The sequence below is a fragment of the Ambystoma mexicanum genome, chromosome 2p, assembly GCF_040938575.1.
Source record: "Ambystoma mexicanum isolate Mex_15411 chromosome 2p, UKY_AmexF1_1, whole genome shotgun sequence".
Lineage (NCBI taxonomy): Eukaryota > Metazoa > Chordata > Amphibia > Caudata > Ambystomatidae > Ambystoma > Ambystoma mexicanum.
The window spans coordinates 1,040,431,181-1,040,458,932 of NC_090923.1; the positions used below are offsets into that span (position 1 = coordinate 1,040,431,181).

The 27,752-nt window shown below is 42.7% G+C and overlaps 1 long non-coding RNA gene across 3 annotated transcripts in view; it reads right to left on the reverse strand.

Moving 5' to 3' along the window:
• LOC138567069 (uncharacterized) overlaps nucleotides 1-27,752 on the reverse strand; it is a 178,765-nt gene that overhangs the window by 36,184 nt on the left and 114,829 nt on the right. The gene's annotated exons all lie outside the window — the stretch shown is intronic.

The window sequence follows — 27,752 nt, forward strand, 5'->3', positions numbered from 1 at the left end:
CATTGACTATAAATATCTATCAGAGGCACAATCCATGCTGTCAACAAGTTTTAAGATAATAACACAATCGATGAGTGATCATCATATGTTAATGCTAATCTGGCCCAGGAATAATCATGACGATCAGTGAGAATGACAATGGATGTCTCAAGCCCTTAGCATTAATAATGCCAAATCTCGCTTCAAGTGGACGCCGAAGAACCTCACTTTGTTAAATGAGGCACTGAAGGTGCAAGATAATTTAAATCAAACACACTCTTATGTGGATGTTTTGTCACTTTATAAAAATATGTACCTTCCTACAAGAAGAACTCACAATCATGCATTTGACCCTCATATGCAACAGGCAAAAAAAGAATATCGAACATTTCTGAGAATAACCGAGAACCTCCCCTGGAGTGAGAGGATCGAAGCCCACAAAGCGATAAAATCACGCTACAGAAATTGGGCCATATCCCATAAAGACAAATTGTATCAGCAAGATGGTGAAGCATTCTTGGTAGCTACATCGAATAAAAATGCCTCGCAAATCTGGCAATTACTAAATGCAAACGCAAACGATAAACAATTTCAGTCTCAATTAAATGGAGTCTCTGAAAGCCAATGGATAACACACTTCACAGCGTTTTATGCTGACAAGTGCTTTGAATCATTCAAATATAAAAGCCAATCCATAACATCTTGGACCCTGGAATGTTCAGAGGCCATAGTAGAAGAACTAATATTGAAGTCATCATCATCATCACAAGCTGTTGGAACGGATGGCATTACCAACTATATGCTAAAACAGCATTCTAAACACTGGGCCATCATTTTAAATAACATTTTCCAGCGCATTCTTAGAGCTCAGAAAATCCCGGACTCATGGCGCACTTCTCTAATAGTTCCGATTTTTAAAAATGGTGATCGTGGAACACCGTCGAACTATCGCCCGATAGCTTTATTGGACTGCCCAGGTACAATCTTTAATCACCTAGTCCTAAGGGACTTAATAGATGGACGCAGTCAAGTAACTGTCGTGATCAAAATCAGACAGGCTTTGTTGCTGGCCTTGGGACTGCAGTCAATTTAATGATTCTCAACGCTTTAAAAGAACAAGCGCAAAATACAAAAACATCCCTGTTCTTTGCATTTATTGATTTAAATGCAGCGTTTGACTCAGTGTCCAGAGTGAAACTTATTGAAAAACTCATTAAAGCACAATGCCTTCAAAATCTGATTGATATTATTTTCGCCCTACACTCTTCAACTTCTATACAGGTCCGTCTGACTATTATGGGTATGCTGTCTGCTGTAATAGGAACATCAAGAGGGCTGAAGCAGGGCTGTATCCTAGCTTCAGCCCTCTTTAATTTCTTCATCCATGATGTTAGAGATATATTCTTGACCATAGCATCAGATTCACCTAAAATGAATGCAATTGCTATACAAGCATTATGGTATGCTGATGATCTTGTTCTTGTCTCAAAAACCCCAACAGGTTTACAAAAACGAATATATGCACTCGTTATTTACTTTGATGAGAATGAGTTGTCGATGAATGTAAACAAATCGCAGATAGTAGCATACACACCTAAACCAAATCATAGAAACAAATTTATTTGGAGGGTTAAGGATCTTACATTAGATATAGTACCCAATTATCAATATCTGGGCTCACAATTTGAAGGTAATTCTTCGGCCATACTACATCTACAGACATTGCAAAATAAATTGACTTCAGCCATATCTCAAACTAAATGAATTCTCCATAAATATGGCAAATTTACTATCAACCCAGCGCTACACTTTTGGCAACAAAAAGTAACACTGGTGCTATTGTATGGGTTGGAGGCAAGAGCAATCACCACCACTAACTATTTGAATAAATTAGAAGCCAAATTCTGGAGACAAATTTTAAATGTACCACAATCCACTCCTGTTCCATGTTTGAGGTATGAGCTAGGTCTTACTTCCCTAAGTGCAAAATATCACTGGCAATTATGTGCTTTACTTCACAAATGTCTTGTCAATACTAATGAAGAGTCAATTCTTGCTACATTATCTTCATATTTGTTTACATCGAATCATTTGTTTATCCAGAAATGGACCAAATATGTTTTCCAAACTATGGTTGTGGCTGATGTCACTCTTGAAACACTCATAATGAATCCTGTTAGAGCAAAAAAGAAAATCTTTCTTCATGATTGGATTGGGACTCATTCACTATGTTTACAATATAAGCACATTAACAGCAAATGCTATGTTGACAAGAAAATGGGGATTGTAGAAGCCTATTTGTCAAAATCTCCATCTCCACAAGTTCGTATGGCAATTGTAAGAATGCGACTCAATTTATGGCCCACTCGTGATATCTTGGACCAACGTAGAAAAATTTGTATGTCAGAGAACTTTGTAGATTTTGCAATGATTTAACACAAAAAGAAACATTGGAACATATAATTATAGAGTGTGTAGCATTGATTCCTGTGAGAAATAAATTATACGAGAAGCACATGAATGCAGTTGCGAATGTGCAGCTGTACCTGAGATGGGATTTTCTACTTAACTCTGCTAATATGAGCAAAAATATCGCATCAGTGAATTTCCTTAATGCTCTTCATTTGAATGATTAATGGGGCATGCAAAAACTGCTAATGAATTATACCAGAATGCCATAGATGCCAGATTTCTTTTTACAAATGTCTTTTTCAAGAAGAGACTTGATGCATATCAGTCGAACATCTCCTATTCAAGGGTTAATTCTAGAAAAACACATTTAAATCTTTACTAGCCTTGTATAGAGTGGATGTTGGCGATATTGTCTCAATTATTTCTTTATAACTCAAGATGAATTATGTAACTAAACGTAGAATGTTTATTTTCTGTAACTTAGTTCTGTTTGTTTGTTTGTTTCACAAATGTGCTTTCGATAAGGCTTGTTTTCTTGTTTTTTTTATTATTGTTATTATGTAAATAATGTTTTATGTAAATAATGTAGAATCTTTTCTTCTGTAATTAATTATGGTGTAAATGCTATTGCTGGTGCAAAGGTTTTCTAATATGCAGTGGCGTATTTAGGCTTCATGCTGCCCTAGGCCCAAAAAAAAAACATGCGCCCCGCCCCCCAACTCTACCCCACCTCTGGCAGACCCTGCACCTACACTGGATTCAGCCACTTCAGCAAACTCTGTCTGCGGTAACCAAAACTACGCCCCTTCGCCCCCATTTTGTCCCACGTTTTGGCTCCATAACTTTATAAGGACGTATTTAAGGCTGCAGGGATTAGAACGTTATTGCTTCCTCTCTATTAATTCAAGCCTGCCATCTTCTGTGTTATGTCAGTTGAAAGAGTGTTTTCAGATCTCTGCTGCCCAAGATTTGGAGAAGGCAGTGTGTTCTATAGTTGAGTGCACTAGAGTTAATTGTTATGGCTGAGTGTCTACTTTCACTTAAGTACGAAAACAATCTTTTAGAGAAAGTGATAGGAATTTAACCTGTCTGCCAACTCGACACAAGTGAGAGAAGGTTGGAGTGAGGAATTTTTTATTTCAATGCCAATATCTGGCTTCTCTCACAAACTGCCTGCTGTCACTCTATGAGAAGCACCTAGACTGGTCTCTAATATGAATGCAACATAACTACATTTCTACATCCGGTCTTGTCAAATGGTAAAGTTTACATATGAAATATATGCAGGTGGTACAGGCACATTTTATAAAATGTTGAATAAAAAGAACTCAGCCCCCTTCTCATGGTTACAGCTCTGTGTTAGCAGGGGGCAAAATAGAAATAAAGCAAGTTACCTGCTGCAGCCGATGTGCCTCCAATCCCTTGGGCTGGAACGCCATTAAAATATAGCAAAATCACAAGTGAAATTAGTAAATACGGAATGGGCATTGTGAGGGGCCAGAAATGAGAGGCAGACACAAAGTTGTAATAGTCTCAATGTCAGACTTTGTCAACAAAAAAAGGTTGGATGAAGGCCTCTCTTTCTCTATCTTAACAAGAGTTTCCCAAACTAGGAACAAAACCTAAAGATCAGTCTGTGTTAAGTCGTCAAAACGTATAAACTGTCTCTGTGTCCAAAACATACTAATCTGACCCTCACACTAAAATGATCAACTAGGGGTGCAAAGAAACATCTTTAACGTAGTATGCTTGGCAAAAAGTGTTCATAATCAAAACAAATAAAAAAATAAATCCAATAGAAGCAGTTTTCTCGCAGTAGAAATGCTTGGATCCAGAGGTTACCTGCCCTTGGGTATTTAGGTAGGATTGGCAAAGTGTCTCTTTCAATTAACAATTTCTTCAGGATGGCAAACGTATCTTTCAAATAACAGTTTCTTGAGTATGACAAAAGTGTCTCTTTTAAACAATAGGTCCTTTCAGGGGGCAAAAGTGTCTTTGGTATACTTATTTACCATGTGCCTTGTAAAATAAGAACATTTCCTTATACAACTTTGATGGACCTCCTGGTATGCTCCCCTGCCAGCAATCCTCTTTTACCATGTGCTTTGTAAAATAAGTATTTGTTTTTGTACAACTTTGATGGACCACCTTGTATATCCCCTGCCAGGTATCTTACTACAAACTTTGAGTGGATTACCTGGTATACTCTCCTGCCACGAATACCCTCTTTGGGTTATGTAGATCCCCAGATATACTTCTCTGTCATGTATCTCCGCCCCTTATGGTCACTGCCTGGTATGTTCCTTTCACCAGGAAGTCTTCTCACATTCAATGTCTTTTAACATTACACAACTATTTCACTTTACTGTGTTTCTATTTGCTTGGAGTATGACTTGTTCCAACTTTCCCCACATTGATATCCCATATATGGAGACTTCTTCAAGTTATGCTTTTGCACTTAATTTGCTTGGCATTCAAATATTCTTATATGTTTTGCTGACTGACATGCCTGTCAGCACGCCCCAGGGTCCCCTATGGCTTTGGACAAACTTACCAGTGTTTTGTACTATTCCCGACCTGTGGCACATCGTCGCATTAAAGCTTCCTCTCTGGGATAGCCTCTACAGCTCTGCAGACCTTCCTCCAGCTCTCCCCATGGCTTCCAGCTCATCCACTGGCTTCTCTCCGCATCTGGGACCAAAGACAGCTGCCTTTCAGCTCTGCTGCTTCTGCCGATGTTCTGATGGTCCTCCAGCTGTACCTGCAGTGTCTCTCCCGGCCTCGTGCCACGCCGGTCTCTGGTTATTGAGAACTGCCTTCAGGAATTGCCAGCTGTCTCGGTCTCCTCTGGTACGTCCCTTTTTCATACTGCTTCCTTCTCCTGCTCTCTCTGCAGTTCGAGGGGGCGAACAGCATTTTAAATGTCCCCCTCACTCATGATCTTTCAAAACAACTAGTCCGCACTTTCAGATTGGGGCTTTCTATTATCTGCATCAACTCTTCACTCCTCTTTCTCATCTCAGTACTTGCGGCTTTATGGGAGTTGGGGTTCACATCATTTCTAAGATTCCTATAGTGATATTGTTCAGAGTTTTTACTTAAGAAAACATTAGAAACAGGAGATGCTAGGTTTGTGTCATATGTGTGTGAGATATGAATGTTATCTTGACTAGAATGATTTGCAGAAAGGAGTTTCTGGGTTTTTCTCTGAGAGGGATTTATGCGGTGACAAGCCATTAAGAACTTCCTCTCTGGAAAGTGGAGAATAACGCGTCTCTCTTGATGGGGTCACCACTTTCCCCCGACAGCTGTCTCCTCCCATGTAATCCTCCCTCATAGTACCACCCCCAGGGTCAGGATCAGGTAGTGGCTGCCATCCCCTGGCCACATAGGAGGAGATCTTTGTCTAGGAATCAGTGATGACTCCACAGGATTCCTCACAGCATAAACACCTTAGTAGAGTAAAGACAGTTGAAAAAGGTTCTTGGAATCTTTGGCTGTGCCTTCTCACGGTGGAGTAACATTCCAGCACAATATTACCTTTGTGCGTTTGGTTTAGGCTACGGTTCTTGCCAGCTTGCGTTTAAGGTAATTTAAACATTTTAACTCTGTAGAGTTGGTAGGACTGTACAATGCATAGGAACATTTTAAGATGTGTGGGTATATATATATATATATATACATATATATATATATATATATGTATGTGTTCTGCTGTCGTTTGACATACTGTTTCACAGTAAAAGTACTTCCTTGTATTTAAGATATAATGAATGCAAAGGTTACTTATAAGCATCACAGTTATGCACAGTGCATTGTGTGACTTTGCAGTTGGTTCTCCTGGTAGTACTGAGCGTGCAGCAGAATTTCATCGAAGACACATGATAAACCCAGCAGGGATGCCATTTCCTTGCTTAGCATTGAGCATCTTCTGTAAAGATGTCTGAATTGATATCTTTACGGGACACCTTTACAGCTGTGAAACACTGTGTACCTTCGGCACACAGCTTTTGTTCTCACCCTTCTATGGTTGTGGGTATCCTTTCACAGGTTTCTTGATGCACTTGCACATTCACATTTACTCTTCGCTGTTTTAACTTCTCGATGATCTATGTCATGCTTGTTTCTTTTGGGCGGCCACAGACCTCTGAAATGTGGGTGCGGGGAGGGATATTAGTGCTGGCTTCTGAGCATCCTTTTAGTTTCACCTGTGGGAACTATGTGCTTGATTTAAGCATGGGCATGCTTTTAATATTGCAAAATATGCATCATTTTTAACCTTTACTGTTCTGAAAGGAAACCCCTTTGTGCAATGTTTTAAAAATGTATGTTGTGTTTTTTAATATAAAAGTGATTGTTTAACACAGTGTATGTGTGTATTGATTAGAAAGAACTCCAAAGATAATGTGAAGTGGCACCAATGAAACCAATGAGGTTTTTGCTGTTTTGAATATTAAAGAGCATTTTGGGAAGATGAGAATGCCCAAAAAGCTTTATATCTGTCATATATGTCTGAGAGAATTGTATGACTGAATGACTAATTACCTAACGCATGCTGGGTTTGATACACAATTCCTTAAAAAAAAAAATATATATATATTTTTGAAATTATATATATATATATATATTCAGTAAAAAAAAAACTTTATTAAAGGGAGGTTATGGTTAAGTTGCACTACTAAAAACCTATGAAATTCACTAAAAAAACTTTGTTAACGGGACGTTATGGTTCCAAGTAAAACCAAAAAATCCCTGAAATTTGCCAGTTATGGTAAGCTAAGCAACCATAACTCGCGCACCACCGTGCACTGCTAAGACTAACACCCAGGACATCAAAGATGACATCACAAATGTTAGTCTTAGCAGTGCACGGTGGTGGCGCGAGTTATGGTTGCTTAGCTTACCATAACTGGTGAATTTCAGGGGTTTTTCGGTTTTACTTGGAACCATAACGTCCCATTAACAACGTTTTTTTTAATTGAATTTCATAGGTTTTTAGTAGCGCAACTTATGCATAACGTCCCTTTAATAAAGTTTTTTTTACTGAATTTGATAGGTTTTTACTGGCGCAACTTAACCATAACATCCCTTTAACAAAGTTTTTTCACTAAAGTGCATCGGTTTCTAGTAGTAGCGCGTAACCATAATGTAAACTAACATCTGACTTCATTGCACACCTTGCGGAGAATGCCACATGACCATATGCTGGTGCACAGCATGGTGACGTGTCCGAGAATCCATACACACTTAACAATAAGATCTATGCCTCATGGACAGTGTGGAAATACATTTTTTACTGATGTAGGAACTTCCACCTTCAACATTTCCCTTGCACAGCTCCAACACCTATTCGTAGTCAGCCATTAACAATGTAGTACACAGTACATACTTTTAGCAAAACTGCTATTTATCTTAAAATTACATCAGCTAAGGCCATCCCTCCTCCCCAAGAGACACCACCACTGCTGTAATCAAGGAGCATGAGAAACACTGCCCACTACCTAAGAAATTACACACGCGCAACATTTTCCCCTTTCCACCTGCCCCTCCATATTAGTGTTTGGTGCCTCTTCCCTCATTTCCCTCCCCACCTTTCGTTCTTAGCTCTCCTGCCAAAAAAATCCATCCAAAAACAAAATAAATGTTCCTTTAGGGACCACCTTTCACAGTTAAAAAATAGATATAAAAAAAACGCATAGACTCCATCTACTTTGTATTTCTCAGTAAACTACATAGACGCAATAAGATTTTCCAACATTTCCATTTGCATTTTGTGTTATACTAATGGGAATATTGTGGCATTCATGCGCCGTTCCAGGGACTGGAATGATGGATAACGGCCCAGCAGCCCAAGTTATCAGCCCAAGCGAAGCGAGGTGGATAACGAGGTCTCTGGACCATTAGCCCCCATTCCAGCCCCTGAAATGTGGGATGTAGGCCATTAGCAGCGTAGGTTTCCAAAGCGGTAACCCGTGCTACTAAAAAAGAGGATTTTTCGGCCTATACCGGGACGTCCCGGTTTAGTAAGGAAAATCTTTTTCCAAGATAGCCACCATGGAAATGGAAAACAGCAGTTCTATACAGGGCCCCTCTTCGCTTTCCATGGCAGCCTGCAAAAAGCAAATAGAAATCCCTGTGACCATATTACCACAAGCACATCTTTCTTCCCTTTCAAATCTATCCTAATTTCGAATAACTTTACCACAAAGCCAGTCCCAGGTGGACATGACAACTTTAATCCTATGTTTTGTCCCTTCTGGTCATGGCCAGTAACCACATTGTCCGGACCATGACCTTATACCATGACCCCGACATTCTGGCCACTGCCCATCGTTACAGCCTACCCCTCAGTCACTAAAGCTATACCGCTATTGTTTTTAGAAAACACTGCCACATTTGCAAAACCATGCTTTTCGATCCTTGCCAATGAGCCTTAGGCAAATTTGCTGGAAATCCACCCACGTTTTATTTTTTCAAAACTGTCAAATGAATGCACAAATGATTTGTCATATAAGCTGTGCACAAAATCCCAACAAACTTTGTAAACTCATTCGAAATCACGTCAGAAATATTCCACCCATCATCATCACCCCTCACCTCCCCAAACATTATTTCATAAGCTTCACAAGTGCAAAGCTCAGAAAATATTATTGTCCCGAGGGTTCGACCATGTATTTATGTACATACGTTGATCTATCGCAAACATTTCCAGTTCACCTTTCCTCATTTTTCCTCTTTTAGAAACATACGAAATTTGGCAGCAGGGCGCGTCCATCTTGTGCTATTGTAATCCATTGCTGCAAGAGTTTACTGCAACAGTGTGAGCACAAGAAAACACAAAATCAAATAAAAACCGAAAAAAGATGTTTCTCTACAAGCATCTAAAAAATACAAAATAAAGGCTCTTTTCAGAGCCGCCCCTTACAATGAACTCCCCCTACCTTGGTTGCAAGTTATTCCCCCATGCCCGCACGCAGCACGAAAGCCACATCCGGGGATTTTGAGGATGGTGGCCATGGAAAGGGGACTGTGGGGATTGTCCAATCAGGTGCTTAGGTTGTGTGTCACAGAAAAGGGCGGCAATAGGAAGTAGGACTCCTCCTGCTTTACTGGAGCACGGCCCTCACGGTACTTGGAGAAGCGCACGTGCAATATTTTGCGCTTCTCACCATGCTGGCCAGTGGAAATAGGACTGTGGGGATTGTCCGATCAGGTGCTCAGGGTATGCGTCACACGAAAGGGTGGCAATAGGAAGAAGGACTCCTCCTGCTTTACTGGGGTGCGGCCCTCACGGTACTTGGTGAAGTGCACGTGTCACATTCTAAGCTTCTCACCATGCTGGCCAATAAAAATCGGACTGTGGGGATTGTCCAATCAGGTGTGTAGGTGGCTATATTTTTTCATTACTCTGTGTAATGAGGGTGGCAGACAGAGATGGCGAGATGCACTGTCTTAATAGTCATTGATGTGTTTGTGGAAGATCTGTTCCAGTATGCCGTTGAAAAAAGCTTTCATGCCAATTTTGATTTGGAGAGAGTGGAGGCTTTGTGGTGCTGTGGCAATGTGTGCCGTTTCGGTGCTGTGCTTGCGGTATGTCAACGAGTGCCCACTTTAGCTAGTGTACATGGTGTGGTCATGCACTATGGAGCGTTCCAATTGGGTTCTATGGCTTGTTCCCGTGTGTGCCGTCAACTGAAGAAGGTGATGAAAGCAGTGAAGTGCATTTTTCCCACTGCCAAGGTGCTTTTCTCATGTATACCACCGGCAGTGAAGCACATCTTTCCCACTGCCAAGGTGCTTTTCTCATGTATACCACCGAGAATAGTATGGGACAATTCCAATGATTCCTGTCACCAGCCAGAGGTTGGAAGGGGTCTCATCAACAGAAGCATGTGTGACTTCTTGAGTGCTGGTGTGGTGTTCTCCGGTGAGAATGAGAACATTGGTTCTTGATATATACACCATTTCAAAGCAAATGTCATGTCTTTGTCGACCAGTGGCAATGATATTTTGTTTCACAATCTACAGGCTGCACTGAAGACCCTATTGTAAGAATGTAAGCTGGTGTACAAAACACAAAAATACTTATAAAAACCGCAAAAAAAGTGTTTCTATGGAAGAACCTTTAAAAAAATAATTTTAAAAAGGCTCTTTTCAGAGCCGCCACAACTCACGACGTTCCGTACCCTGGTTGAAATGCATTCCCCCACTACTGCGCACTCACAGCATGAAAAGTCAGCAGACATCGCAATGGTTGCAGGGTTGCACGTGTTACATACGCCCCTTTTGCAGATGACAAACATAGAAATGGGCCTGTAGAGCCTACGGGATTGGTCAATAAGGTTTCTGCGTGTGATTTGTACACACAGACTGTGCTACACAGTGTATTTGTCGAAAGAAATGCAGAGGATGCGGTTATGGCTGTGTGTTTCACGAGCCACAGCGTACGGGTTTTGGGGGAGTTCTAAATACATTGATTGAAAGTGAATGGAAAACACTGTGCAGTGGCTGCTCATTTTGGATTCTAACATGTGGATATGTACTGCTATGGAGTACCTACAATGAAGTGACTGAATTTGGTTTGTCTGTGTGACACTTTGGTGATGCCCGCTCATGCCGACATTATTATTGTTCATTGTGGAGGGAAAATTGCACAGCATGTTACATGATTTTCAGTGCTGTTTGTGATGAAGGAGGCACTTGCCCAGGCCATGCGTCTGTTTCCTATCTACTGCATACATTTTTATCGCATTACGGAGAAACCGATGTGGCTGCGTTATTTTTCATTTGTTCTGCAAATTGAGAAAGTGCAGTACATTGTGAAGAAGTCTATTTGTGCCTTTCTACGACATGTGCCAATGGTGCACTTCACACATGGGAATATGATGTTTCACAGCACAAACAGTTTTCCCCACCAATAACGTTCATCGTACCATTCCTGCCATCCCAATTTCTGCACACCCTATCCAAATTGCCTTGCTGCCCTTCTTGAAAGTAGTGGAAGAATTTTTGAAGTAAGTGTTGCGCACTTAAACTCATCAAAGCGCTCTGCAACACGTAAAGAAACCTCTTTCTACAGTGAACCCCTTTCTACCCGATTCCACTACAGTGTTATGCACAGTGCCACGCCTCCCTTTATTTTGCGCACTTGTGTGGAGCGTATTCGGTGCACCCCACCCTCCATCCGTTCATTGGCAATTCCATTGTTCAACTCTGAAAGGAGATTTCTTTATTTCCCTTTTTCCTTTCCCAGTTAATTTCTATTTATTTTGGTCTTCTAACACAAGCCACAGAAGGAAGGCCCGATACGGAAGGGGCGGCACCTGCATGGATAACATAGGGGACGTGCAGAGAGGGAAATATTGGGTGGCCCTCACATGCATAGGCGCCAGTCATTGTCATGCTCCCGATGGACCCTTCCCACGCACTTCCAAGTACCTTCCCTCTGTAGAGTAGCGCGTTGCAGTACATGCACAATACAATGCCCTTTGCTGGGTAAGTGTCTGTAGCACGGCATATGGTCTGCAAGGATGTTTTAGAGCTCCGCTGCCCTACAGGAGTGCCCCTGTTGTTGTCCGCAGCAGATGTGGAAAATGCTCTACATGAAATTACCCTACTGCATTGTTGGAAGGGCAGTAGCCTGCCCACTGGTCCCTTGTGCTTCCATTTCAGTTGTCATCACAGGCAGTACAAACACTTAATGCTACGCCATTAGCCGTAGGACTAGCATTCATGGAGATGCATACATTCTGAAATACACGATTGTTTACAACGCGAAACACAGCTTCATTATGTGGAACAGGAAGATAATTATTCAGCACGGCTACAGTACTTGTCTAACCGCCACTGACATTGTTTGAGCTCTGAAGATTCTGCTGTTTGCTTACTTGCCTTTACATGCACCACTATGTGCGTGACAAGCTGCACCAGCTTTGCCATTTTGCAGACTCACTACAAACTGTCACACCTGCAGTTACATGTTTTCTTCAACTGTACGACCCGCAGGCGACCCCTTGACACTTTTCGTCACAGTGCTCAGTGCAGAGACTGTGTTTCTGTTTCATGGGTCATAGAGAGGCAAGCAGCACATCAATCACATTATTGTGACATATAACATGCCCATGTAACACTGGAGGTGGTTGCTGTTCCTTGTTTACCAGTGGGCCTCATACAGCCAGGCATGCTGCAGCCATACATTGGTAGGTTTGCACAGCTACCCACGTAGTCGGCAGGAGTACTTGAAATGCAGTAGCCTACTGTATGAATCAGGAGGACTGGTGACAGGAGCGGTGTTACCAGCACACACAGGATGCCCTACGCATGGGTATAGCTGTACAACGGATACACATGTGCTCCCACAACTAATTAAAAGTGTATTTGAAGATGCGCTCATGTGGCCACTAATGGAGTCCTATGGATGCCTGCAGTGTGATTGCACATACACCGGCCAGGTGCAGTCTCCCTAGGAAATGTCCATATTGCTCACCTGCAGTCATCTCGGACAGTACTGTGCGGCACAGACTCCCCATGCAATGTTAACACAAAAAGAGAAATCACTTAAACACTTACCATGTACATCTGCAATTGCTAAGATACATCAACACTATTAGGAAAAGGAAAGGGTGGCACAAATGGATACATTCACCAGAGAATTTGGCCTTTCCACAAGTTCATCATAAGGACAGCCAAGGAATCAGTGACAAACTGTTGTTAACGGGACGTTATGGTTCAAACACCTATCATCTGTACAGAAAACACTATGTATCTCATGATAGTTCTCTCAATGACCTTGGATATTTCCCTCCGAACATTATATTGACAATTCCTTGTGGAGGCTTTTCACGAAAGGTAAATGCACATGTGATGTCATCAATGACATTTGTGATTTCATCTTTGATGTCATGGGTGTTAGTCTTAGCAGTGCACAGTGGTGGCGCGAGTTATGGTTACTTAGCTTACCATAACTGGTGGTTTCTGGGGGTTTTCGGTTTTACTTGTAATCATAGTATGGATAGGTTGTTGTTAGTGCAGTAGCTGTAACGTTCCTGTAACCAAAGTGTTTGTACTAAAGTTGTTAGGTTGCTCTTAGGGCAACTGAAGCATAACGTCGCTCCACCAATGTTTTTTCACTGAATTTGATAAGTTTTTAGGAGGCCACTGTAACCAGACCCTGCTTTTAGCACAGTTTTTTCAGTAAAGGGGATAGGTTTGTATTAGTGCAACTTAACCATTAAGTTCCTTTAACAATGTTTTTTGTTAGTGAATATATATAAACAAAAGTCATCCTAAAAATAAACCTTTTGCAAATATCAAGCATATATGCAGGTTTGGCCATCAAAGACTTTAGATGTCAGAGTGGAATGACTGCAAACAGCTCAAAATGACTCACAATGTTGTGGATCACCTATTATCGGAGAAACAACATTGACTTTATACTATTTTAAAATGACAACCAGCAAATTGAAAATAAACTGCAATAATATGCTGCTGCTCTGGCAATCTGCCGCCCTAGGCCGGGCCCTAGTCGACCTTGTTTTAAATATGTATATGCTAATATGACCCAAATGTTTTTAAAAGTAGGGCTAACTTTGCCCTAGTGCTAATACCATTCAAAACTGTACTGTCACTGGTGCAAAGTTTCTGTAATCTGGCCCCTGGTGCACAACATGACTCCAGAGCATATCTAGTGCAAACCAAGAAAATCGCCACTCTGGTGAAAATCACAAAACTGATGGACACGTGATTCTGGTGAAAATCTCCAATCTGAAGACAATTAAGAGATTCAAATCAAATTGTGAATCTCGCACATCCTCGGGTAGCAGGTGGCCTCTCCATGATGACATGGGACGCCAGTCTCCAAGCAGGCCAGCCAAGGGGCATTTCACTGCCCATGATCTGTGAACCCTGATCCAGAACTGGAATAGTGCAATTCTGCATGTCAGCATTAAGGTGCATTGGCAGAGTCACTTGCTTCTCTTATTAATGAACCATGTTGTTGAGTTGCAGAAGAGGAATTATGTCCATTGCACCTTCTGAATACTCACAAGGCATCGTAGGTTCGTAACCTCTACCTTTTTTCCCCCTCTGCTATTAAATATTGTGTTTTTCATGTGTTTCCCACCCTTGCTCCCTCCCTGCCCCGTGGGTGCTTTGAAACAGTATTTTCACATTGTATAAGTACCTACCAAACAAACAATAAATAAATAAATGTATAAATTGTAAGAGCCATGACCTGATCTCAGTTTTAAAAAATGGGGGTTCTGCAGGTCAGATTTGAGGTGCATTAATAGGCTCATATATAGTTTCCTGTAGTAAACCTTCTGAGGGTGCTGCAGAATAGGAAAGCAGTGCATTGGAAGAGCCGTGAGCATTCGGGGGCCTGCGGGTCAGATCAGAATTGAGGTGCATTGGTAAAGTTTTAAACTAGCTGCATGGTGCTGAAAAACAGGACTCATGTTCTTTGGAAGAGCCATGAGCTGGTCTCGGTTTTGAAATAGGTGGTGGTCATTATTTTATTTAGGTACATTGAGATAACCTGTGTGTATAGTTTAAGTACTGGAACACGAGGAGCGTCTTGCAGGGCAGGACTGAGGTGCATTGGCAGAGCTCTGTAGGGTCCCCCTTATGCACCACCATCACCACAGCTTCCAACATTACTCAGAATAGCTGGGCAGTCAGACATTTTCTTGGCATGGCCCCTGATAACACTCGAGTGTAATTTTCGAATTGATTCAAGGAACCTGCAATTACATTCCCAGAAACACTCAAAGTCCAGAGGCTCGTGAAGGCAGGCACTGCAAGCCAAATAAGTACCCCTTCTCTGGGGCGGGGTTGGCAAGACAGGGAGCAGCGGGGGAAGGGGAACGGGAGAGACGTGAAGTGGGAAGCTGAAGGCAAGGGGGGGGCAGCGAGAAGGGTAAGAGAAAGAGAGAGAGGACCAGAACGATAGGGAAAGAATTGAAGTCAGGGGCAGGAAGAGAGAGGCGGAGAGAGAGTGGAGTAGTCGAAGGGAGAAGCAAGGAACAGAAGAATCATAGAACTGGGAGGTGGTTGTGCAGCAGCTGGGAAGGTGGGGGATTGGCTAAGGAGAGGGAATAGAAGCGTAGAGGTCCAGACAGGGAAGGGGGTTAGAATGAAGAGAGAGATGGGTGAAATGAGAGTAGGAAGATGGGGAGTCAGGGCATTCTGGGACTTATGGACAGGCCGTCGATATACGTCAGAAGGCAGTAATTACAATGCTTGCATGCGGATTTACAAGCAAATCTGCTTCATAGATAAATCCGAGGTTGCAGTAGTAACGAAATCTATGCTTCCAAAGAATTCCTTATGCTTACATGTGGTCAATGGGATGTGAGATTAACACATGCAGCCTTTTCAAAAAAGAGAGTCCCCGCATTCAGACTTTTCAAATAAGCATGCTTCTTTTTTTATTTGTATTTATACCTTATACAAAAAACGTTAACACATTAGTTTATAACACATATAATTTAAAAATCGCAATTACGCTATATAAAAAACACAGCCATGTTTCTGCATGCATACTAAAGAGGTTGGCAGCCATTTTGAAAAAGGCCATCAAGTGATATCACCCATTTCCGGAGACATCCAGGCATAAAGAGTGCCCATTAGTAATCTGGAGGGATGGAGCAGGTGCTGGTCGAGCAGGGAGGCAATTGGTGTCACAGCAAAGTGCAACTTTCCCTATGAGAGCTGCAGAAAGTGCTGGTAAGAGGAGGCAAAGGACAGTGCTTTATGGGCAATCCGTCTCTGTGGGAGTCGACCAAAGACAACTTAGTGCCCAGCTCCAGCCATCCCCTGCATCATTGAAGAAGCCAAGAAATGGCAGAACAACCTCAAGTGCCGGGCTCACTCTCTTGAGGCCGAGCTCAGTAGAGAGAGATTACTCACGGGAAGAGGAGGCGTTGCACACGACTGTTGGAGAAGAGGGCCATGCCAGTTATTGGCATTGGTGAGATCTCGGGCTCCAAGGATAGGGGAACAGAAAGCTCCACAGACAGTGTGTACAAATCCGATATATTTAACAACCTACCAGTCCAGGTTGCTAATGTAAATTGCTTGTGTGGCCGCCTCTGGTGCCAGTCAGAGTGGGGTTGAGAGTGGAGAGTTGTGGTGGTGTAACTGTGGTGGCTTACAGTGGTGTTGTTTAAGGAAATGTAATGTACACACGTGATTTGGAGCGGTGCACTTTCCATTGTGTTAAACTGTTGTTTTGGCATTGGAGTTGTGTCTCAGGATGTTCTATCAGTTGGGGAGGGAGGTAGGATGATTTAGAGGTGGGTATTGTTGCCATGATTTCCCAGCATACCACCCACTAATAACTGTGTACAGCGTTTTGCAAGTTGGAAACATCAAAGAGGTTACATTTATTTTTAATATCCATTCAAAACATTCTTTCTCCAGCCTTTATGCCTTGTTATGTCATTTTCTGAGAGAGTGGCCTAACTCTGGGTATTTAACGTTATGCTTTCAAGGCACAAAGTCATGGACCACTATTGTGGCGTCAACACCCGATCCGTTATGCTAGAGAGGGTGCTAAGGCCTTTAGCATCTCAGGTTACCAAAGCAGTAACCCGGGGTGCTAAAAAAAAAAATCATGAACAAAAAAAAAAGGTTTTCATTCATTTGACGGGATGCGCAAGGCATCCCATTCAATGAATGACACCTTTTTCCAAGATGGCTGCTATGGAAAGGGAAGGCGGGATTCTGAGCCCTGCCTTCCCTTTCCATGGCAGCCAGAGAAACGGGGAAGCAACTGCGGTGGCGGCCTGCACTGCTACAATAAACAGGTAAGTGGTGGGTGGGAAGGGGTAAAAATAAAAAATAAAAAAGGGACGGAGAGCGGGGGGAAGATGGCGGCAGGGGGACCCGCCCGTCACGTCGGAAGGAATGCAGGTTTTCGCCGGAAGTTCAAGCCTGCAATCCTAGCCTCCAGATTGGCTGGTTCCCCCCGGCCAGGGCACTAATTGTAGTTAATTGCCCAGTGACTCACTTCTAACGGACCATGAACACCTCAAAGATAGTCTAACTGTAGCGCCAATCAGGTTTACATGGGAGTTTGGTCAAAAGCAGCTCGATATGCACCATGAACTAGCAACTGACAAAGCCAACCATACACCCCATCACAACACAGAACTACCATGCTGACAGGTACCAATACAAATATGCATTTTGGGGCACATTCTCATATAAGAGCATAAATAAAAGGGGGACCGAGGATGCGCCCATTAAATTTGCACTCATTGCTGAAATGCTCAGGTCACATTATTCTTAAAGGTGACCTGAGCAAAGATGCACTGTTCAGCCCCCTTGCATACATTAATGTAAGGAGTACGCTACCAACACTAATGTACGACAGGCATGGTTGTTGGGGAGCGCATTGCACTGAGACAGCTCGTTAAATGCTGTGACCATATATGCCAGTATTCCCATAAAGGAACATACTCATGTTTGCTTTACGCATAATGCCACTTATGATACCATAAGAAAACATGTCCAAGCTAGCTCTGCCAATATATGCCAGTACCCACACGTAAAAACCTACACCTATTGGCTTTGCCATTAAAAATGCCATGCCACAATAAGAAAACATTTTCAAATTGGCTGCTCCAATGCGGACCAGTCCCCACAGGTAATAACACTTATCATGTTTGCTTCATCATAGATGCCCAGTTAAACATGTCATGCCACAGTAAGATATTATAGCTAAACTGGTTACACCAAAATGTCAGTCTAGCCACTTAAAACACTTATTCTTACTTCATCATAGATAGATACCAATAAACAATGTCATGCCACAGTAAGAAATGGCTAGACTCACTGCACAAAAATGCCAGTCTAGCCATGTAATAACACTTATTGTGCTTACTTTATCATTTATGGGCAGAAGACAATGTCATGGCAAAGTAAGAAATGGTGGGTTTGGCTACATCTGAATGCCAGCCTAGCCACGTAATTACACTTATTATGCTTGCTGTATCATAGATCCCTAGTAAAAAATGTTAAGCCACAGTAAGAAATGGGCGAGATTGGCTACATCAGTCGCCAGTCTTGCCATGTAATAACATGCATCATGCTTGCTGTAACAATGATACAGCAAGCATGATAAGTGTTATTATATGTTACGCTCACCTGCTTCCCACGGGGGCGTCGACCGGAACTGGGCCGCTGTTGTTTCCACCAGCATGACGTGTAGCGCCGAGATGACTGACTGGACTGGCCCGCTCAGCCTAGTTTGTCTGGCTCGCAGGAATATTCTTCTGCAAAGGAGAAGAGGAATTAACCACCCCTGGAATTGAGTGTCAACCCACCTTCCCCACTCCCGTTGTCTTCCCACAGATCACTCTTGATGTCCCCTCCTTAGTCTCACCTGATGGTTTGGAAGGATGAGCTCTCCATCCTGCGTCGACCGCAGGGGCGCGTTGATGACCAGTTACTTCACTGGCGTAGAGGAATTGGTGAGTTCCAGTATTGACTCTAAAGTCCAATTGTTCATAAGAGTTCAAATGTCTGATCTTCACTCTGTCCGATTCCTTGCAGGTTGCCGATTAATTCACTCGAAGATTTCCAAATGGCAATTGGTAAGATTCAGGTAAGTCTATTGTGGTTTTTCCCTTAGGGGCCGGGGTACGGCGATGAAGCAGAGTTGACTGCACCGACCCGAGATGAGGTGAGTACCCCCCGTGGTAAATCAGGTAAGTCCTTGGGGGTAGCTTGTATAGCCTTAGAAAGTCCACTTGCTCACCTTGCTGTCTTTGTCTCCTTAGGTGTTGGAGGGCGGCCGCGAGATGGAGAGAGCGTGATGGAATGCTGAAGTACCGCCAAGCAGGTGAGTTCAGCGCGGCGCCGTAGGAATGCCAAGCGATGCTTCAAAGACTTCTGTCTTTCAGCTCCGTGGCGAAATGGATAAGGATTCAGGTAAGGATTAAAGTTAAAACTCCTGTTCTAACCTTTATCCTTCTTTTCTTCTTGTTTCAGGAGTCCCAGGACTGAAGCGGGCGTGGCTGAAGACTGGAGCTGCTGAAAACACGGTGAGCGTTACGCTGCAGCAAGCAGAATAACGCAAAGCACGTGTGGCTGTCCGGGCGTGGTTTAAATAGCCTTGGAAGAAGATCCAGGTAAGTATTCTTCCACAGCCCCACCTAAGTAACAAAATAGTCCCTTCAGTAAAATAGTCCCTCCTAAGCCTCATTTGGCTTGAGTCTTCATGCAGCATGGTCTGCCTCAGGTGAGTATGCAGCATGGTCTGCTTCAGGTAAGTTATCAATAATGAGCCTGGCGCCCATGGCGCCAGGACTGACTTTATCTTTATGAGCCTGGTGCCATAGGCGCCAGGACTGCACCCAAACAGCCCCTAACTGGGGCTTTTGGGCATGCTCCAAGTGGCATGATGCCTGCTTCCGGGGCTGCTGGGCCTGGTCTGGTCTTCCGGGGGCAGGCATCATGACATTATATCAGTCTAGCCATTGTTTACTGTGGCTTGGAATTTTCTACTGGGCATCTATGATACAGCATCATAGATGCCAAGTAAAACATATCATGCCACAGTAAGAAATGGTTAAACTGGCTACACCAAAATGCCAGTCGACCAACGTAATAACACTTATCCTGCTTGCTGTATTATAGATTCCCAATAGAAATGTCAGCACTAAACAAAGCTAGAGATTAAACCAACAACGGAACAAGGGTGTTGAAGGATGAATACCAAAATTAAACAAAGTATCATTTGTATGAGATGCTATGAAACATAGCTATCCCAGTAGAAATGGCATACCAAAGCAAGAAAGACTGAGACTGGCTAAAGCAAAATGCCAGTCTAGCAATGTACTTTTTTTTTGTTTTTTTTTATTTGAAAATGTCATTGGTTTATATAATTAAACCTTACATTTATGTTTCAACAGAAAAAAGTACAAGCAACAATTGGTCATCAAGCATTCAAGAAAAAGATATCAAATTAAATCAATGATTGTATGTCTTGCCAAAATTGTATAACAGCTGTAATCATCCTTCTGTTATTTCCTGCTAATATCAACGACCAACGTTCTTTGGGGTCTAATATCCTTGTGGATTTTAGGTATAATCGAGCTATTGTAGTAGGTTTTGGTGCGAGCACAGTACATATCATAAGGAGGTGGTTTATCGATTCTATAGAGTCTGTTTTCTTGCAGAATCTACACGTCTGGTCGCGGGCGATAGTTCGATTTCGAAGCCCGTTGATTTCCTGTGTGGGTAAAATGTTCAATCTTAGTCGAAGGTATAAGTCTCTAACGCCCCGATCAGGGAACATTTTGAGGTAGGGCGGGAGTTCATTAAGCGCTCTCATGTCATTTGTGCAATTCAGGGTTAATTTATACTGGTTTTTGATTTCTTGTGTCTTCATCCAGTCTAGTCTTGCTACCTGCAGTTTTGCTTTTTGTGGTCGGTTTAGTAGCATGTCCAGCGATATGTTGTTGGCGATCCTTTGTGCTTGGACAAAGTTTTTCCACTTGTTCAGAGCTGCAGCGTTGATGTTTATGGAATTATCATGTACTATGTCCCATGCTGGAATGCAATCAGTGTTCAGGATTTTCCTTAGTAAGTCAAGTTGCTTCCATTTTATGATAGAGTTTAAAGACTGCAGACCTAGTTCAAATCTTATACGTGCCGCAGGGACAGCATTGGGTAATGAGAGAACCTTTGCCCAAAAGATTTGTTCTATTTTGTTCCATGTGTGTTTGTGTAAATTAATCATGGTCTCTCCACCATAAGTCAGAATTGGCACGGCTTTCTGTTTGTAATATAGAATAATCGGTTTAATTGAAAATGTTCAAAATTTTCTATGAATGATTAGTGCTTGACGTGCCATTGATTTTGCTTTGGTTATGAGATGAGTTGCCCAAGGTTCTTCATTTGTCGACTGATTAATCCACATCCCTAGATACTTGAAGGATTTCACTTGGATGAGTTTTTCATTCTTCAAATGGAAAGTCGGTCTCTTGATCGTCGGGGTTATTCCAGCTGTAAGTGCCATAACTTTTGTTTTTTTTAATGTTGATTTCAAGTTCATTGGCTGTCATATAGGTGTCGATGTTCTTCAATGCTTGTTGTAGTCCTTTAGGAGTCTTAGAGAGTAGCACAATGTCCTCTGCATATGACATTATGGGAAGGACTACTGAGTTCAACTTTGGTGGATTTGTTAGGGGAGAGGCTATAGAGTCTTCGAGATCTGAAGTGAAAAGGTTGTAGAGTGCTGCCTCCAAAGGACAGCCTTGTTTCAGCCCATGCCAGGTTTTAATGGGTTGTGTTACCAGGCCGCCTTTGGAAAGTCTAATCTGTATTTCAGTTTTCGAGTACAAAAGTTTTATTGGTTCGAAGATGTTCGATGGGCGGTCCCATTTTGTTAGCTTTGACCATAGCAAATCTCGGTTAATTTTATTGAATGCTAAATGTAGATCAGTAAATGCAGCATACGTCTGGGTTTTTGCTCTGTATGATTTGTGTTTGAACAAATTGAGAAGGAATAAGTTAGTCGTCGTGCCAAGATATTTAGTAAAGCCCTTCTGTCTTGTTGCTAATCGTTGTGTCTCTTTTGCCCATCTGGTAAATTGTTGTTGAAGTATATTTGCGCAGATCTTTCTCAAAGGGTCTAACAGGGCAATAGGTCTGCAGTTTATAGGATCATTAAACGGGCCTTGTTTATAAATGGGGACGAGTACTGCTTTTTGCCATGAACAAGGTACAGTTTTTGTGTTGTTGATTAAGGCCAAGATTTGAGCAAACATTGCAGCCCATATCTCTGGATCTTTTTTGATGATGTAATTTGACAGGCCATCTGGCCCTGGTGCTCTTGATACATTCAGTTTGATGATAGCTTCACTGATGTCGATAGGAGCACAGTCCAGTGTCCAATTAAAGTTTTGAGGAATTAGTTCTAATGACTTTCCATTAGAACGTTGTTGGTATAGTTGTTCGAAATGTGACTTCCAGTTTGCCTCTGAAACATCGGAGATTAACTTATTCCCCTGTTGTTTTGAGCTGTTTAAAAGCTTCCATAAGTCACGGGTATTGCCCGGACCTAGTAATCGCTGCATGTTTTCTGCATCGTTTTGTTCAATGACCATCTTGTTGTTTTTGGACCAATTTTTTAATTTTTGCTTAGCCTTTTTAATTTATTGGTTCTGTGTTGAATTTGGTCCTTTTTTGATTTGTCTTATCAATTTTTTAAGTTCTTTTTCTTAGCCGCTATTAAGGGGTAATAGGCGTGTTTATGGTCCTTAGAAGGCATCATTTTCTTTTTGTTCGGTTTTTGGTGGAAAGTATGTAGGATCCATTCATAATTCAATTTCTTTAAGTCTTTCATTTGAGTACTTCTGAAGATATCCGGAAGTTGGTTAATTTGCTTTTTGGTCAATCTTAGTTGGTTATTGGCATTGTTTATTTCTAAGTCTGGTAGATCTAAGTAGGTTGAATTGGGTCTTGAAGCCGGCCATGTTCTTATTAGTATATAGTGATCACTTGCTTCACAATAGATGTTTCCGCGCATTGAATGGGGGACTGTATTGAGTTGGATCGATGTATGTAATCAATAATTCCACGACTCTGGGCTCTCGTCCATGTAGCAGCCGAGAGATTTGTTTGTCGGTCGATTGCATCTAGTCGTGTCATGCTTCTATGTGTCATCTCTTTGGTCCATCTTCTGGCACGGTGGTCGAGACTGAGGGTATCAAGTTCTTGACCCAGTTTAGAAAAGAGGTGCAAATTCAGATCACCACAGACTATAAATTCAATGCCAGGATAGTTCAGTGAAGCTTCATCCATTGCAGTAAAGAATATATCTATGTATACATCATCTGTGATACTTTGAGGGTTCCAGTATGTATTAAGTACACATATATGTTGGTTTTGGATATTTAGACATTCAGATTATTGATGGTTTCCGTTTTATGGATACATTGGAGAATTATAATGTGTATCCAGGCGTTAATAATTTCATGTGTAATTTCCTTAAAATGTGAGTCCATACTAATTAGTATCAGTAAACCGGATGAATGTCGTGCTTTGTGATTGGAGATAGCTGGGTTCATATAGATATTGAATCCATCGCATACCAGTTTTGGGCGAGCCATGTCTCTTGTAGACATATCACATCTGCTGTTTTAAATTCCTGCCTGGTTTGGCCAAATAGATGGTGATGGCCTCTCGTATTCCATGAACATACAGTTAATAAGGTGTTGGCGTTGCAGCTTCATTGCTAATGCCGACGCTGAAAAGTGGTTTCTGCATAAGAGTATGAATCATCTAGTATCCTCCTAATCAGATAGCGATGTGTCGGAGATTCTTGAGGTGCCGTTCTTCGATGATGAATCAGTTGTTATCGTGATTTGTGAATACACTGAACGATCATCATGCGAGTTGTATTCGATGCTTGGCGCTACTTGGTTTGTTTCAATTGTTCTCAACCGAAATCCCAGGGTTTACAGAGCATCTATTTCAGATGAGATTATGCGCAGAATCTTGTTATTACTGCAATGTAACCATATGGAGTCTAGCTTGCCTGGGCTGATGAATTCAATCTGGTCGATATCTTTTGTTGGTACAACAGCGAGACCAGGGATGGCATGTAGAAGACGAAGAACATTTGTTCGGTTAAGAACCAGTGTTTCATCATTTCCGTAGGATCTTTCCAGCTTTAGTATGTTTCGAGAGGCAGGTTTCCTTGGATCTATGAATTCCGGTAATTTTGGTAGGGTCAGTTCTCTTGGTAATAGTGATTGCTCTATTAGGGAGGTCTCTGAGATCAGTGAACCATCTAGATGTGTCACCTCGCATGAGTGGTGATCTTGACCAACATTTTTGGAGGTTAGCTCCATCAAAGAAGATGAATGGTGGATTTCAGAGCATGTTTGGTCATAACAGTCTATTACTAGTTGTGAAGATTCATTCAGTTGCAGTCCGTTGGGGTTACTTATATTTTGCTCTTGATTTGAATATGTTGAGAGGTTTATTAGCAGTTCCAATGTTGTAGCATCTGTTTCAGCATCATGAGAAATCTCTGTGATCTCTGAGTTGTTATTGGGCAGGGGATCTTTATAGCTGGTTTGTTAGGTGGTATGATCTGTTTGGCTGGAGGAAGCGTGAGATTTCGGAGAAAAGCTCTCGAGCCTCTTTGTTGTTTTTTGTTTTTTTGTCTTCGGTTTGGTGGGTTAGGTGGTGGGCGATTGGGGTCAAATATACTTTATGTGTCTTTTGCCCCTTCTCTCTGTTTATTCTGGCCCAAATGTGTTTGATCCACGGTTTTTCCATTCGAGGAGCAATTGATTATGACAGGGTCTCTGTGGGGCGGACAACTCTCACCAATGGAATCAATAGTAGGCATTTTGGACTCATCTACTGTGATTAGTATTGGCAGATTCTGTTTGTTGTGGTTGATTGCTTTCCGAAGTGCCGGTATTACAACTGATGGATCAGTGGGTTGCGTTTACATATATTGCTGTGGGCGAGGCTGGTGGACACCCTCAGTATTCTTCCTCTTTGGTTTTAGCTCCAGTGGTCGACTTGCCAGCAGCTTCTGTGTTTGGAGTATTTAACAGGAACTAGCACAACATGTGCATTCTGTCCCTGCATTGTACAGCAACTGGGGGGGGGGTGGGGGTGGGGGTGGGCGGTCTGGCTGTCCAATCAGTCATAAAGGTAAAACCACTGCCACTAGCCAAATCATGTAACACTTGCAATTGTTACAAAATGTTACCAGGTAAGTAAGAAAGGGGATACATTGTTTCTGATGTTTGTTAATCTGCTTAGAATCACATGCTGTGCATAGGTCCGACATCCAGTGGTCACTGCGGAGTATTGCATTTTGTTTTTCGTAGTCGAAAAGGGGACGTCGACAAGGCGTGTCTGTAACACTATCCCTATAGTGACGTGCGTTGTACCCACAATCCCTCACGCGTCGAGGTCCCTCAGATTGTTTTTTTCCGCCCAGCTTCTGGTCGCATTACGCGGAGCTCCTAGAGAGACATTGCAAATACTTACTACGGACCTCGGTCCTTAATTATACTTATTATATTGTTAAAGATCCCTCCCCTCGACGTTAGCTGTGAAGCTGTTTCTCCGCCGAGCAAGTTTTCGACGGAGGGGAAGAGACGGAGGAGATCCTTCGGCGCTGCCGAACACGTGGCCTGGCCTCGCCGGCCAACATACAGTAGGGAGAGTGGGGGTTCGAACTTTTATCTTCTCTTTGAGAATGTCTTTCTTTCTCCCCTATCTTTCCCTTGGGGTTGTTATCACCAGTTATTATTGCCTCAGCTATGGAGAGGACACCTTTTAAGTTTTGCCACGCTGTAGGGGCAAATACACTTGGAAGGACAAACACAAGCTCTGTAATCGTTGCTTGCCCCTCGATCATAAGGACAGCTACGCGGCCTGTAAGCTCTTGAAACCAAGAACTCTTAAAGAACGCAAAGTTAAGAGATGGGCGGACTACGCTATGTCGAAGTCAGTTTCCTCACCCGCCGCCGCTGTTACAGAAAGTGACGAGGAGGGTGATAACTCGACGTCCGTTACGGAAGTCATTAACCCCCAGAAGGAGCGCTTGCGCTCCTCGACGTCAGTCCACTGCCCCGACGGGCTCGGCTCACGCCCTGCTCATGGGGATGAACACCCCGGTGACAAGGACGCACACAGACCCCATAGGCCTAAGCACACAACCCACGGCTCTTCTTCGTCGAAGACGAAGGATCCATCAGCGCCGAAGGGGACGCAGGGCACTCCGGCGTCTACCTCAGACCGTAAGGGTCTCAAGCCCCACCCGCAAACGCAGCCGCGACCAGCGATTGGGCTTTCATCAAACACGGGCGCTACCCCAAAATCATCCGACGTAACGCTCCATAGAGCGGCCGTCGAGGAACAACGCGTAACGCAGGCAACGTCGACACCAGAGTCCTCTACTGACAAACTCGTTGTTGAGAGCCTGGCGAGAATTGTTTCCGAAGACACACGTAAGCGGACGACGAAACAAACGTCGAATACCGCACAAAAAGCTATAGAAACGCCGAAAAAGCATAAGAGTAGCCAGGAACTGCCCCTTTCATCTAAGGGCACTTCGGAACTACCGGAGGGCTTTTCAGATGGCGACGGAAACCTTTCTTCGACGTTGTGGGAGCGTTCTAAGCGTTTTGAAGGTGAAAACACTGGAATTGTGAGTGTTAGCATGTCCACTCTTAGATGGAATTATGAATGTTAGCATGTCCACTCTTAGATGGAATTGTGAATGTTAGCATGTCCACTCTTAGATGGAATTGTGAATGTTAGCATGTCCACTCCTTGATGGAATTGTGAATGTTAGCATGTCCACTCCTTGATGGAATTGTGAATGTTAGCATGTTCTTAGATGGAATTGTGAATGTTAGCATGTCCACTCTTAGATGGAATTGTGAATGTTAGCATGTCCACTCTTAGATGGAATTGTGAATGTTAGCATGTCCACTCCTTGATGGAATTGTGAATGTTAGCATGTCCACTCCTTGATGGAATTGTGAATGTTAGCATGTTCTTAGATGGAATTGTGAATGTTAGCATGTCCACTCTTAGATGGAATTGTGAATGTTAGCATGTCCACTCTTAGATGGAATTGTGAATGTTAGCATTTAGAAGTACGCCGGATAGCCCTCTGAGATAGATACACTAGAATATGCATTTAGAAGCTGTCCCCAATTAGCCTCTCTGTGAAAGTTGAATTTAAAATTGTTCCCACCTGCATTTAGAAGTGTACTCAGTTGCATTCAGAGGCTGCGCCCGATAGCCTCTCTGTGAAAGTTGAATTTAGATCTGTCACCACCCGCATTAGAACTGCTCCCACCTCCATCTAGAAGTGTACCCAATTGCAGTTGAAGTTGCGCCGGATAGCCTCTCTGAGAAAGTTGAATTAGAATTGTTCCCTCTTGCATGTAGAAGTGTACCCAACAGCATTTAGAAGTGTACCCAATTGCATTTAGAAGCTGCACCCAATAGCCTCTCTGAGAAAGTCGAATTTAGAAATGTCCTCACCTGCATTAGAATTGTACCCAATTGCATTTAGAAGCTGCGCCCAATAGCCTTTCTGCGAAAGTTGAATTTAAATCCGTTACCACCCGCATTAGAACTGCTCCCACCTGCTCCTGGAAGTGTATCCAATTAGAGTTGGAAGTTGCGCCGGTTAGCCTCTATGAGAAAGTTGATTTAGAACTGTTCTCTCTTACATGTAGAAATGTACCCAACGGCATTTAGAAGTGTACCCAATTGCATTCAGAAGCTGCACCCAATAGCCTCTCTGTGAAAGCTGAAATTTAGAACTGTTCCCACTTGCATTTAGAAGTGTACCCAGTTGC